The following is a 14344-nucleotide window of genomic DNA, read 5'->3' on the forward strand; positions in this document are numbered from 1 at the left end:
AGCTCTGTATAGAACCTAAATAAATTTCATTCATAGTCTCAATATACTCCCCCAAACCCTACTTTCATTTGCCTATGTCCTCTTTCTCCAGTTGATCACAAGCACACATGACATTGGAGAAGCTATGATCAGGGTAAAGTTGCCATTTCTAGATTTATCATTTTCTTATTTGAATATAGCATGGAACATTGCCATGTTTACAAACTAAATTTGTTATAGCTAGAGACCAGTATTTGGGCATTATCTTTGAAGTGCTTACATTGCTACCAATATATAAACAGTATGGCAAAGCAGAAAATGTGACACTGCTTTCACTCTAAATGCTTAGAATAGGCCCTCAGGATTATAGACTTAATTTGATGAACAGTATTCCAATTCCCACTAATGTCCTTTGGAGAACTGATGGAGATCGAGGGGAAAGGGGCTCATGGTAGAGTGTGAGGTGGTTGAAAGGAGGAGGTTTGGGGCTGGCTATGGGGCGGGGAATGAGCGGAAGGGAGGGGACTGAGCCTTACCCTGTAGTACGAAGGGCACTGGGGCAGAAAGCAGGACAGAGGCTGGGAGTGGGCTGTGAAGTGGCCTCGGAAGTGGGAAGATTGGAGTTAATGGTGGTGGTTTCAGAGATGGTGGGATTCAAGGAAAAGAATTTCTCATGGAGTATGAGGGGATAGCAGGACTGACGGGATTGCCATTCACTGTGAGTGTGAAAGGCTTGTGGGAGGGAAGGCTGAGGGTTCACGGCAGAACGTGAAGTGTTTGTATAGAGGGAGGGTTGTGGACTGCTGTGTATGTAGCTGTGAAGTGGTCCTGTGAGAGAGCACTGGGTTTGGTGTGGGGTGGGAATTGGGGATAGGGAGGGAGGTGGGAATTACTGTGGCTGTGAAGTGGTCGTAGGGGAGATGATCAGGGATCACTCTGGGGGGCGAAGTGGTCATCAGGGAAGGAGGATTGGGGTTTCTCATGAACGAGGTTGCTAGACCAGAAGACTGGTGTTCCTGTGGAGAGTGAGTCCGTCTTGGGATTAACTCTGGAGTGTGAAGTGGTGTAGGGAAGATGGATAGGGGTTTGTCGTGGATTGTGAAGGGATTGTGAGGGGGAGTGGATGGGGTTTCCTTGGGAGTGTGAATTGTTGTAGAAAGGGAGGATTGGGGATGAATGTAGAATGTAAAAGTACTCCAGGAAAAGAGAGTTGGCTTTTATGGTGGCACAGAATATGAGAGTTGGATGGGGTTTGGGGGCCGGGGGTAATGCTTACTGCAGAATGTGAGTTGGTGACTTGGTAGCCCATGGGAACACCCTCTCCACACTTTGGAAGCTGTCTACAGTGTGAGGCTCTCCTTTCCGGCATAGGATTCATTTTCCTGGCTGTTGCAGGACCGACATGCAGCACAGCCTCTGTTAATCGGAGGGGCCCTGGAGGACATTTTGGGGGCAATGAGATAGATTCACGGAGAAGGAGGCAGGATGTAGGGAATCCATTCTTCTGGCCCAGACTGATGCAGATGGAGGCTGGTTCTGGAATCCTCAGTTGGACTGGCAGCTCCTGGTTCACGGTACCCTGATCGTGATGGGAATGGCCTCTCTCTGGGTGGGTTAGTTCCATGGTATGACTTGGGGACTCTTTCCTGGAACTTCAGCCTAGAGTCTGTTACTTTAGCCTCTTCATCCATTGTGGGAGCTATATACATTGTTTAATAGATCCTTTTCTTCTTAAAACAGCTAGAATTAATTGTGTAGCCTGTAGTAAAGAAACAAGACTACTATAATTACTAACTCACTTTGAAACTTGGAACAAATCAACCTGCACAGATCATCTGGCTTTTTCAGGGGCAAAACAGCCTAATGATTAAGGGCACGGACTCTGGAGCAAGGTTACCTGGGTGACCCCTGGCTCTGACACAAGTTACGTGAGTGTGGGTAGGTTATTCCACCTTCTAGTGTTTCTGTTTCCCCCTCCATGAATTGAGGGCTCTGTGACCTTCCTCATGGCGTTGTTGTGAGAATTAAATAGGCAAATTCCTGTTAGGCACTTGGAAAAGCACCTGTGACATATGAAACACTGAATAAAGATTAATTATAATTGTCACCCTCTCTGAGCCTCAGTTTTCTGAAAATTGAAGGGACATAATTCAACTCAAAAGGTTGTAGTGACAATTAGGTTTTTAACGATGCATTTGATGATTCTTTCCTTCCTTTCTTTCCTCCTTCCTTCCTTCCAGAATGGGGAAGTGAGGAAATGGCTGTCAAATAAAATTTGAGGATCATCTAAGGCAAATCTGACTTACTTATCAGTTTTGAACTCTTTCCTTTCCTTTGAACCATCTAGAATTAGAACTACACCTTAAGGGAATTCCCTGGCGGTCCAGTGGTTAGGACTCTGTGCTTTCCCAGGTCTGGGAACTAAGATCCCTCAAGTCGCACTGTGTGGCAAAAAACAAATACAAAAACAAAAACTCTACACCTTAAGAACAATGCAATACCCAGGGAAAGACAGAGATAAGAGAGAATTAAACAGCTATGTGAGTTTGTGAGTTGACCAAGTTAAGTCTACTTTGAGGGGTCAAGCACTTAACATTTATTTAAGCTTCTACTGGGCAAAGAAATTCAATAAGATTTTTGTTATTGTTGCCATTTGCTTTTTGGTTTTTTGTCTTGTTTTTATTTCCTGGCTTTTAAATGCTTTTCCTGTGCCTTTTCTTTTCACAATGATCATAGTTGTTTTTTTTTTCTTTCCATCTTATACCTTGAATAATAATTAGATAGACATTATGCTTCTTTATTCTCAATAAGTAAGTTCTCCACTAAGGAAGTAAAGCTATTGGAATGTGAGCGCCTTCCTCAGGCAATTATCAGAACCACTCTGAAGAACCCAGAACTTTGGAGAAAACAGTGAAGAGATTTTAGATCAGCAAAATATTTGACAGTTGGTCCATTAACATCTTTCTTTTCCTCATGTGAATTTTAGTGTCTATATCAGTTAGATTTATTTTCACTGCAGGCCACAGAAGCCCAAATCAGATTGGCATGGGGACCAGGAAGAGGTTGGCATGAGCGTTGAATTCATTTATGGCTTGAAGCAGACTCACTCTCTTTAATGTTGCTGGATTCTAAGGCAAAATGGAAGCTAGCGGCTATAGCCCTGTGTTCTCCTGGGTTATATCCTGCAGAGAGGGTGATGCTTCTCTTCCCCCAAGATTCCTGCATCTGACTTGGGTCTGACTTTCAGTGGACTGAATCAGGTCACATGCCCATATGTGGACCAATCACTGGAGCCAGGACAATGCCATATTTTGATGGTCAAGGCCTGAGTCACATGTGGATGGAGAGTGGGGAGGGGGTGGTGCCCCAGTGGAAAATCAGCAAATTGTTACCAAAATAAGGGAGAAGGAAGCCTGGACATCCCAGTGAGAGCAATTGTCCACCACAGTCATCTCTAGATTATGTTTGGACCATCAGTTGAAGAAAAGTACAGGTTTTTCCTTTAAAATAATGCACAGGTTGATCTTAATGAAGGGTATACCTGTTGGTTCTCTAATATACTGGTCACAGGGGTTAGAATCCTGAGATTTCAAAGTCACACTCTGGATCAGTAATTTTCAACCTTTTCAGGAAGGACATATCACACAGGGTGAGGGTGAGGGGAAGGTAACTGAATATTGTTGAGAAGGGGTTTTGATGTAGTATGGAAATGCATACTTAATATTATTACAAGTACCTGTCTATCAAATAAAAATCAAAACCTTATTTTTGGAAAACCACAACAGGAAAAGGAAGATAACATTGTCTTAGCCAGTAGCAATGGGCTGAAGCAATACTTGGCATCTATGTACTAGCAAATATATCATCCAAAAAGAGGAAGGGGCTCCCACCATGAAAGACATGTATACTAGAACTTCAGTGGCAAGAGATTATTATGTAAAAGGTCTATTACTTTGTATTGAAGTGTTCCATTTTAGATTTGCTAAAGGGTCACCTTTTCAGGGATGCCTACTCTGACCATCAAACTTAAATTTGTACCCTGCCAATTATTCTGCATTTCCTTCACAGCCTTTACCACAGCTCACAACTATTTATTTATTTTTTCCTGTTTGTTTTCTATCTTCCCCACTAGACTAAATGCTCCATGAGTACATAGATCATGTCTGCTTTGTTTTCACAGTGTATCCAGTCCCTGATGTTTGGGGAGGAGCGTTATCTTAGTCAGGATAGGACAGGCTCTGCTGTGGTAAAAGATAACTCTCTGAATCTCAGTGGCTTTGAAAACTAAAGGTTCTTTTGCATTCACACAAAGTCTATTTCAGTTTGGACAGCTTTCCTTCATCTTACAGGCATGTCATCTAGAACATACAGCCTCTAGGGTCGCCAAGGCAGAGAATGAGAGGGACAGAGGAAGGCTTTAACTGATTCAACTCACAAGTAATACACATGACTTCCACTTAAGTCCATTGGCCAAAGTCGCATGGCCCCAATCTAACAGCAAGGGAGCCTGGGAAATGTAGGTGATGACATATGTGTGGAGAGTGTCTACTGGCTCAACCACACAATTATTCCTACATTTTCTGGTTTCCATGGGGAGGAATGTACTCTAAACCCTAAGGCCTCTTTCGACTCTCTCTCTTACCCCCCACTGGAAGGGGGAGTAATTTAGCTACTGGGCCTTTTGGGAGAATGAGCTGAACTTGTTGGCAAAATTCCTCTCCTGCTTCCATTCCCTGAGGGTGTATCTGACAGCAGAGAGCACATAGTCTCCACTGGTCCTCTGTACTGCAAGTTTGGCTTTACACCCTCAGGAGTGTTTATCTACAATCGCAGTGACGTGCTAATCACCCTCTGCCTAGTAACTTCCATGTCCTTCTCTCAAATGGCTCTGAACTCAGACAAGAAACAAGAAGGATCTTGATAGACCCTCAACACTAGTTTCTTTAACCCTAAAAGGTGCTCAGTGAATGAAGGAGCCTACAGGATACCATCAACATCTAATCCAACTTGCCCCTTACAGGGACCCAGAGAGGTGACCTGACTCCTGTCTCAGAATCTCCTGTCCTGACAGCAGATCTCCAAACGTCTACTTCCTCTAACACATGCTGCTGATACCATACCCAGAAAGAATCTAAAGCAGTATCTATTAACCTGCTACATTCTCTCCATGATCTTAGAGACCTTCCTCACAAGGAGGAGGAAGACTTAAAAAAAAAAGAAAAGGAAAGAAAAGAAAAAAAGATTCAACTCCTCTGAGTACATCACATGCTGTTCTTTTTTAGGAGGTGGGGTGGGGTAAATTCCTTCCCCCTCCCCACTCCTACCACCCAAACTATGGAATACTTTTGGGTGACTCATTCCCAATCTGAACTGATTGGGAATGATTGAAATGAGATTATTGTTCCCACAGTAAAGAACCCTGCAGTTGCACAAGTCCCAACTGTGTTCCAGAGAGAGATAAAAAGGAGAAAGCAAAGGCCTGGGGTTATTTGATAGGCTTCTAAGGGGCAGGGAAAAGGAAGGAAAGATTACTCTCCAGGTGCACCCTATGAAACAGTATTCCTGCAAACGTCCAGAGAGCTCCCACACTCCACCTGGGCACGCTCCCCCACCCTTTGATCTAGAAGCCATCGTGAAGTACCGATAGTTGGAGGAATGGTCAGGGTAAATGCACTGATCGCTGCCCCCAAAGTAACAGCAGCCAGGAAAGAAGGATATCCATGGAAAGAACACTGTGGCGGGTGAGAGAGCCCAGGCTTGGCATGGCAGGTGAGAGAGCCCAGGCTTGGCATGGCAGGTGAGAGAGCCCAGGCTTGGCATGGCAGAAAGAGAAAAGGCTTCAGGATCATATTGACAGAGACTATGGTCTCAAACCTGCCACTTACTATCTGTGAGTGTCAAAAATTACACCTACAAGTGGAGTCTGTATGCAAAGAACTGTTTTAGGCACCGCAGTCATAACCATCCATAAGACCTCAGCAGACCCTCCATCACCTTCTCAGAGCTAGGCTTTCTCCTCCTTTAAAATAAGGATCAAAAATTCTACATCATATCATTGTTATAAGGAGAGGAGATAATGCAGGGACCATGCCTGTCACATGCAGTCAACAGAAGTGATGATTCTTCTTCACTCTTTGGGAAGGGCTAGTTTCATGGTATCTTGGAGAACAGGAGCCATTCATTTTAGGGCCAAACACCCAGCTGCAGCTGTGGAGAGAAGCCCAGCTAAAGAAAGTGTGGAGTCAGAAACCAGGGTTTGAGCTTCAACTCACTAACCATTCCAGAGACCAGAGGAGCTCCTGGATTAAAATGATGCATTGCAGGGGACACTGGGAGAGGATTGGAAGGTACCGGGCCTCCGGGATGGGAACGTGGGAGTAGGGGTCAGAGATGGACTTGCTGGTAGCCTCTGGGGGTTTGGAGAGAGACAGATGTGCTTTGACTCTCCATCATTCCCTCTTCAAGAGGCAAAAGTGAACAGAGCAAATCAGTCTGTCCTTGGGAGGTGAAGTTCTAGAGGCAAAGAGGCAAGGCTGTTGCTCTCTGTGACTGTTTCCCAGACCCCTTCCCGGTGCCCCAGCAGAGCCCGGATCCCTTGGGCACAACTGCCCCATTCATGGCCTCTAATGTTGCCTGAAAATCCATTCTTGAAATGTCATTTCCTAAACTGAAAACTCTTCCTAAACAACAGTTCCTCTAGGACTCTGTTGTATTTGTGCTGCTCAAAAGTGCCTCATCCACTATCTGACACAGAGAAATATTTATGTATACACAAGCATACTTTTTACAAATTTAGAATAATGCTCTAAGCTGGTTTGTACCTTCCTTTTTTCTCTTGAGGTTTAGAATTGTCTTCTTATCTTTTTAACAGTTGCAGGGATTTCATCATCTAGATATACCATGATTAACTTAAGCATTCTACTACCGATGGACGTTTATAATTTTTTCTGTTCCCTTTGCTTTCTCAAAGAGACTCTTCTTAGCCTTTGTCTGCATTACTGATTACTTCTCACAGCAGAATCCAGGAAGTAGGCATCACACTGTCCTGTGTATGAGGAGGCAGTAAGTGGTCAACAACAAAAACTCCAGGGCTAGACCACATTGGCTAGCTCTGTGACTTGGGTAGGATATTTAACCCCTCTGAGCCTCAGCTTGCTTACTTGAAACTGCAGCTGATAATAGTTACCAACAAATAGGATTGTTGCAAGAGTAAATGAATTAATATATATAAAACACATAGAACAGCACCCGGCAGACGGTAGGTGTTCTATGAATGTTTGCTATTATAGTTGTTGTTGTTATTATTATTATTTATAATTACATGGCTGTGTCCCACAAAACTGGGAGGCCCTTGACAGCAATGGTCATGTCTCACCCAGCCATGTATTCCAAACCTCCACAACCTGGCACTGAGGAGGAGCTCTGTACATATTTGGAAATAAGTAAGAAACACAGATGTGGAAATCAACCATTGACCTGGCCGTTGCCCAACATCCCTCAGTAAGTAGTTCATTAGTTTGGGGATTAAATCTCCATCCTCAAATATATATTGAGCTTTACCAGTACTTTGCACCTTCATTTGGAATGAATTCATTGGATATATTCTAGAGATAAAGATCGATAAAAGGAAGGAGAAAGACACGTGAGGAATCTAGGTGCCCTAGGTAAGAAGAACTGACCTGAACAAGGAAGCAAAGGGTACAGGAACAGGAGTGGCCAACCTGAAGACATATGTCAGTGGCTCACCAGTTTTTCACAGGGTTGGCTCTGTACTTGTGAAATTATATTACGCAGGCTCCTATTCACTTAACTGTGGCTGATCATACACCCTTCTATCAACAGGATAGACTTGGAATGAGGAAGCAAACAAGCTAATGATTATTGAGTGCCTAATATACAAAGAAGACTTTAAATAATGGTCTTATTTGAATCTCACAGACAGCCCTGGGAGGTCTATCTTATTATCCCCTCCCTACAGATGAGAAAATGGAGACACAGCCATGCATAGTCATAACAGCCAGAACACACAGAGCAATAATTTAAACTCTGACTGCTGTACTTCCCTGTTCTAACCCTTTCTTCCTTGTTTAAGCAGAGCCCAAATGGGGTTCACTCCCAAGAAGCAAAGCAGTGAAAGCTTAGTATTCTGGCTTCCTACACCAGGCAGGAAAAGAAAGAGTACATTAACTTTAAATCCCATCCATTACATTGCCAAGAAACAAGCACAGTCATTAGCCTTTTTTTCTACTTTGGTACCATGGTTAGAGAAGCAAAGGTGTTGAAACAGGTAAAAGTTAAGTCTGCCCAGTCGACAGGTGGGAACTTGCATCATCAGGGAACAGATACTGTTGAAAGTTCCATAGTTGGAGGGAATCCAGCGCAGCTGAACGTCAGAAGCAGCGTTCAAAGTTTTACGTAAATTTTCTTTGAGTCACCAGCTTCCCTCTTGGTTGTAAAAAAAGAGAAAAAGGAAAGAAACAGAATTTTTTTCTTAGTTTTCATTTTTTGAACATCTTGATTGGAGTATAATTGCTTTACAATGGTGTGTTAGTTTCCGCTGTATAACAAAGTGAATCAGTTATACATAAGTTCCCATATCTCTTCCCTCTTGCGTCTCCCTCCCTCCCACCCTCCCTATCCCACCCCTCTAGGTGGTCGCAAAGCACCAAGCTGATCTCCCTGTGCTATGCGGCTGCTTCCCACTAGCTATCTATTTTACATTTGGTAGTGTATATATGTCCATGCCATTCTCTCACTTCGTCCCAGCTTACCCTTCCCCCTCCCATATCCTCAAGTCCATTCTCTAGTAGGTCTGTGTCTTTATTCCCATCTTACCCCTAGGTTCTTCATGACCTTTTTTTTTTCTTAGATTCCACATATGTGGCACATATATGCAATGGAATATTACTCAGCCATAAAAAGAAACGAAATTGAGATATTTGTAGTGAGGTGGATGGACCCAGAGTCTGTCATACAGAGTGAAGTAACTCAGAAAGAGAAAAACAAATACTGTATGCTAACACATATATATGGAATCTAAGAAAAAAAAAGTTTTCATTTTTGACTGTGTCAGACTGTGGTCTGAAGACCCCCCAAAACGGTTGAAATGATTCATTGTGGTTCCTACAAGAATTTGGTATTTTCTGGAGAAAAGCGCAGATATATTTATGTGTCTGGAATATATGTATTGCTTTAGGCATCTGAATCATTCATATCCTAGAGTAAAATCTTAGATTGATTTTCAATGGTGCTTCCAAGGATTTGACAACACAAATCTTCTATTAGTTCCTCATGTTTTATCATCTCTTGATGGGGAAATAAAATAGAGACTAGAATTTATATCCCCACCCATACAGGTAGGAAACTTGAGGAACTAGGATGAAGCAACTCATCTAAGCAGTATAGATAAATCAAAAGCATTTTTGAAGAAGAAAGAAAAATCATGTCATCCAGGGCCCTATCATCAGAAATTCAAGACATTGGATGTTTCAGCCAATGGTTGCCGCCATCACAGGGATCCTCTACAGCCTATCCCTGGGCGATGGCCATCCAAACCCTGCTTCAACATGCTCAAAGAAGAAACGATGTGTTTTCCTCTGTGTAGAATGCCATATTTCAAAGAAAATATTACCCATGAGCAAGGCAGATCGTCAATAGATATGGAGCAGGCCTGGGGAAGGCTGGAATCTGTCTGCAAGGCAGTGTTAATCCCAGGTGGTTACTGATCAGTGACACGGCTAAACTGATGGTTTATTGAACTACTAAGAAATCTGCTCCTCCAGTAACAGCTAGGTACATGGCTGCTTCAAAAGCTGAGTCAACACTTCACTCTTGCTCTTGTCACAAACGCTTTATCTTCATTTTTAACCTTATCGGGTTTATATTTACAACCTGAATATGTTGAGTATTTACTGAAATCAGACACCGGTGAAGCACTTCTAAAGCTTTTGCTCATTTATCCTTACTGTCACCCTGATGAAGGATTACTATCCTCCCATTTTCTGGATGAGAAAACTGAAGGTTATAATTTTACCCCAATGAGGGAAGCAGAAGACCAAAGGAGCCATTAGCAGTAAGTGCTGCATTAGGAGTTACTCTAGGAATCTTTAGAAAGAAACCGTCATCTCCATTGATGGCCTATTGAGAGAGGATGACTTCTGAGCGGGGCCTGGGGGATGAAGGAAGGAGAGGAAGGCTTACAGACAAAGGTAACACCATAATGAAAAGCCTAGGGTCTTGAAAGAAAGCAGCGAATTTGCAGTATTTCTTAAAAGTAGCTCACTGGACTCCCTGAGCTGGCTCTCTTCACTATAACCTTACACAGAGCACATATACCTGGTATATACATATTGATTGCCTTCTCTGTGGTTCAGATGTTTGATTTCACAGCACTTGCCCCTGGAGCTGGGTCTTCAAGCTTCCAAGGGTAGAATTAGCTCTTAAACCCCACTTGATGTCATCGTGATAAGGATGGCATTGGCTTATCCCCCAGCAGGCAAGGAGAGAGATTATTTCAGGAGCCAGGCTTGGGTGGACAGAATGCTCAGGCCTTCCAGGTCCTTTTGTAATAAGCAGAAGATTTTCTTTTCCTTCAGTGTTACCTGTACTAAACTTTGACTTAAGGCAATAACCGGCTCCACTCACCAAATGGCAATCGGCTATGAGTATCAACCCTCAGGGAATCATTCGTCTTTTAAGAAGAAAATTCTCATTTAAATAATTACACATTGGCCTCTGGGTTAATGCAAATTGTAGGATGTGCTACCAGGACTTCTGTGAGAACATATGAGACATTATTAGTAATACCCAACACTTTCTGCTTTAAGCTATTAACCCATTCTGAACTTTAGTGAGATCAGCTGTGGATCTAGAATATTCTGGGAAGTTTGACACTGAGTTAAATGAGAGAAAAGTAGAATCAGAGAAAAGCAGATCTGGAGAGGTCTTAGGAATGGTCTTCTCTAGAGATTTCAAACTTGTTTTTAACAATGGAAACCCTTTTTCAGACAATATCTTAAAGGGACCCTGAGGTAGGCATCTGTTATTCCTACTTTGCCTCCTTCTTGATAAAATACACCTTAATTTTCTTGGAGAAAACACCCTTACTCCATGTATATTATATGGGATTGACCCTAACCCAGCTTCTGCCATTAGCAATTCTAGCCTGAGGCCAAAGCTGACACAGGAGGCAGATCTCTGAGAAACACAAAGAAATGAACCTCTAAGGTAAATACAGTTAACCTGCTTGATCAAGCTGTACCTCAAGCCAACTGACCATAGACTTTTAGTTATGTAAATAAAGAGATTATATTTTATACTTAAGCCAGTGTGAGTGGAATTTTCTGTTACTTACAAATGAAAACATTGTAAAAGAGTCTAAAAGCCAGCAATATAAAAAAGATAAGGCCAGACTCCTGATTAAAATGAGGGTAGGAAACTTGGGTCCTCACTCACAATGTACTCCCTCAATTTCCAAAAGTCTCTGTAGATGGACTCTACAATCTAACTCAATTCTTTTATTTTACAGGTAGACAAACCATGGTCCAAGGAAGAATCGTAAAATATTGGCATCATGCTTGAAGGAACTAAAACGTGAGTACAAGTTTTTTGCTTTTTGTTTTAAGCAAGTTTCAGAAACTTAGGATGAGCAGTTACTACTTAAAAATTAGAAAAGATTTTATTGAGGTAAATCATAATAATACAGGACACAAAATAACACTAAATAAGCTATCAATAATTATAGCACAATAACCCATGTAATATGGGTCTCACAAGGTCCATAAAAAGCATTGACACTTATTGCCTTATGGATAGTTGGTCACCCTTCAGAAAAACAGGTTTGTGTAGACCTGACCATGCATCTTATAAACTTGCCAGTGAAATTTATGGTATGTTCTAATAAAAATGCACTTTTCCTTTGGGAGCTGGCACCTGCTGCCATTCATCTTACCTCTTACTGTTGTGCAAGCTTCACACCATGTAACCTCAATGTTCTCCTGAAGGACATCACTGTTGCAGAAGATATCTTTAAGACAAACTAAAAGAAATTTAACGTACAGATCAAAATTTGGTAGCACAATAGGAAAGGCACGTGGTAAACCATTGTGCCATGGTAGACTAGTAAAAGGTCAAAAGACGCAAATTCCAAGTCAAAGATAGGAAAAAGTAGATTCTGGCCATGAATGTATAATTAATAAGTGAGTCATTGCTCTCTTCATTTAAATAAAATTATCTTTTAATAATTTAATGAGATCAGCTGCCTCTTTTCTCTTTCCAGTGAGAAAATAAAACACAATTTAGTGGTTAGATAAACAGATACTAAACCAAAATTTGAAAGAACATCATTTCCTTCTGTCTCTTATCTAAAGATAAATCATTACATGACCACTTTCTGAAGTTTGAGTAGCATCTTAACAGAAATATGTGTCTTTAAGAGCTTGGAACTCAAATCAGTAGAAGAACCTTTTAATCCTGCTGTTTGGTGGAATGATTGTAATATTAGTAATGTACACCCATTCTGCCTAAAAAGAGTTTATTTTTGGAGACCCTTATAAATGCTTTTATATTATTTTTTGTTTGTTCTTTGCTCTCTCATCTAATATTTTTGAGTAAAGGAGAGTTCTTAAAAACTTCATTTGCTTTTAGTGGCAAAGTTGCTGAAGTATTTGAGAAACACTCAAGAGGCTGAGAGTTGTTATATAAAAACATAATATAATGATTTATTCAAGAAAATACAAGGAAATTAACTTTTCTCCATATACAGAAAGAGTAATTTTGCTATTCAAACTTCATCTTGTTTGGACTTTCATCACTGAAAGCATCTATAACTAGTTACTAGTGCCAAGGAGTTATTAGAGATGCCGCTTTGGTGGGTTTTTGTAAAATTTGAGATTGTGCAGTTTTTCTGAGATCTAATATCCCACAACAATATGCTGCAGGGTTAACCTACTGCTGCCACTTACTAATTATGTGAACTTGGGTAAATTACTTATCTTTCCTCAGATGACTTTCTCAGTTTTCTCGTCTGTAAAATAGAGCTATGTTCAATATTTTAATAGGGTTGTTGTAAAGATTATATGAGTTAATATATATATTTAGGGCTCTTAAGATGATTTCTAGCATATGGGAAACAATTAGTGTTAGTCTTTATGAGCATATATGCCTAGTGTAACTAACACTCGCAGGCAGTCTGTACCATAAAGGGCTTCACCTTGAGGAAAACTGATACAGCAAAACCTGATCTCACCATCCAGATAAACATGAGGCTAGTCTTTCAGGTCAGCCTGAATACTCACTGGTTGTAGGAGGCAAGATTCTAAGATTCTTCCAAGATTCCTACCCCATCATGTATGGGCCCTTTATAATCTCCTCCTCTTAAGTGCAGCCAGAACCTTGTATAGGATGGGGTACCACTCTTGTGACTAGGTAACTAATCAGTGGACTTTGAGTTAACCAAAAGGAAGGTTACCCAAGTGGGCCTGACCTAATCAGGTGAGCCCTTAAAGGGACCAGGTCCTTCCTGAAGTCAGAGATAAAGTGTGAGAGGGCCTATAGAAGGAGCCACATGGCAAGGAACTGAAGTGGTCTCTAGGAACTGGGAATGGTCTCTGGACCACACCCAGCAATATAACGGGGGCCTTGGTCCGACACCAGTTGAATTCTGCCAATAACCATGTGAGCTTGAATGGGACCCCTTGATCTAGAGGAGATTACAGCCTCAACTGCTACCTTGATTTCATCCTTGTGATATACTGAGCAGAGAACCCAGTTGAGCTCTGCCTGAACTCTTAACCTACAGAACTGTGCAGCATAAGTTGATGTTTTAAGCTGCTGTGTTTGTGGTAATTTGTTACACAGCAATAGAAAACAAATACCCTTGCTAATAACCTAAAGTTGTACCTCATTTGCTGGGCTTATGAGAGGCTAGGAGGCTAGACAGTAAGAAATGTCTAGCTTCATCATTTTGCTTCTCAGTGCCTCTGTGAGGGAAGCATAACTCAGAGAGTCATGTGGCACCAGAGGATGGCCCTATTCATTTGTGTGGACCTGCCTCCTACAGGGGAGTTTTTGTCACCCCCAAAATGCCTTTAATACACTCGTATAATCCCCAGAAAACCCTTCCTCTAGAACTTTGTCATCCTTTAGGCTTCTTCTTAGTAGAAATTCCAAGAAACTTTCCCTAACCACTCACTCTAACTTTGGCCACCTCCCGAGACATCACCATTTACTTCCTTTGTAACACTGGTCTGTATGAGTATGTCACCTTACATGGTAAAAGGCTTCACAGACTTGATTAAGTTAAGGATTTTGAGATGAGGAGATTGTCCTGGGTTGACCAGATGTGCCCACTGTAATCACAATAGAT

The sequence above is a fragment of the Mesoplodon densirostris genome, chromosome 13 (assembly GCF_025265405.1).
Source record: "Mesoplodon densirostris isolate mMesDen1 chromosome 13, mMesDen1 primary haplotype, whole genome shotgun sequence".
NCBI lineage: Eukaryota > Metazoa > Chordata > Mammalia > Artiodactyla > Ziphiidae > Mesoplodon > Mesoplodon densirostris.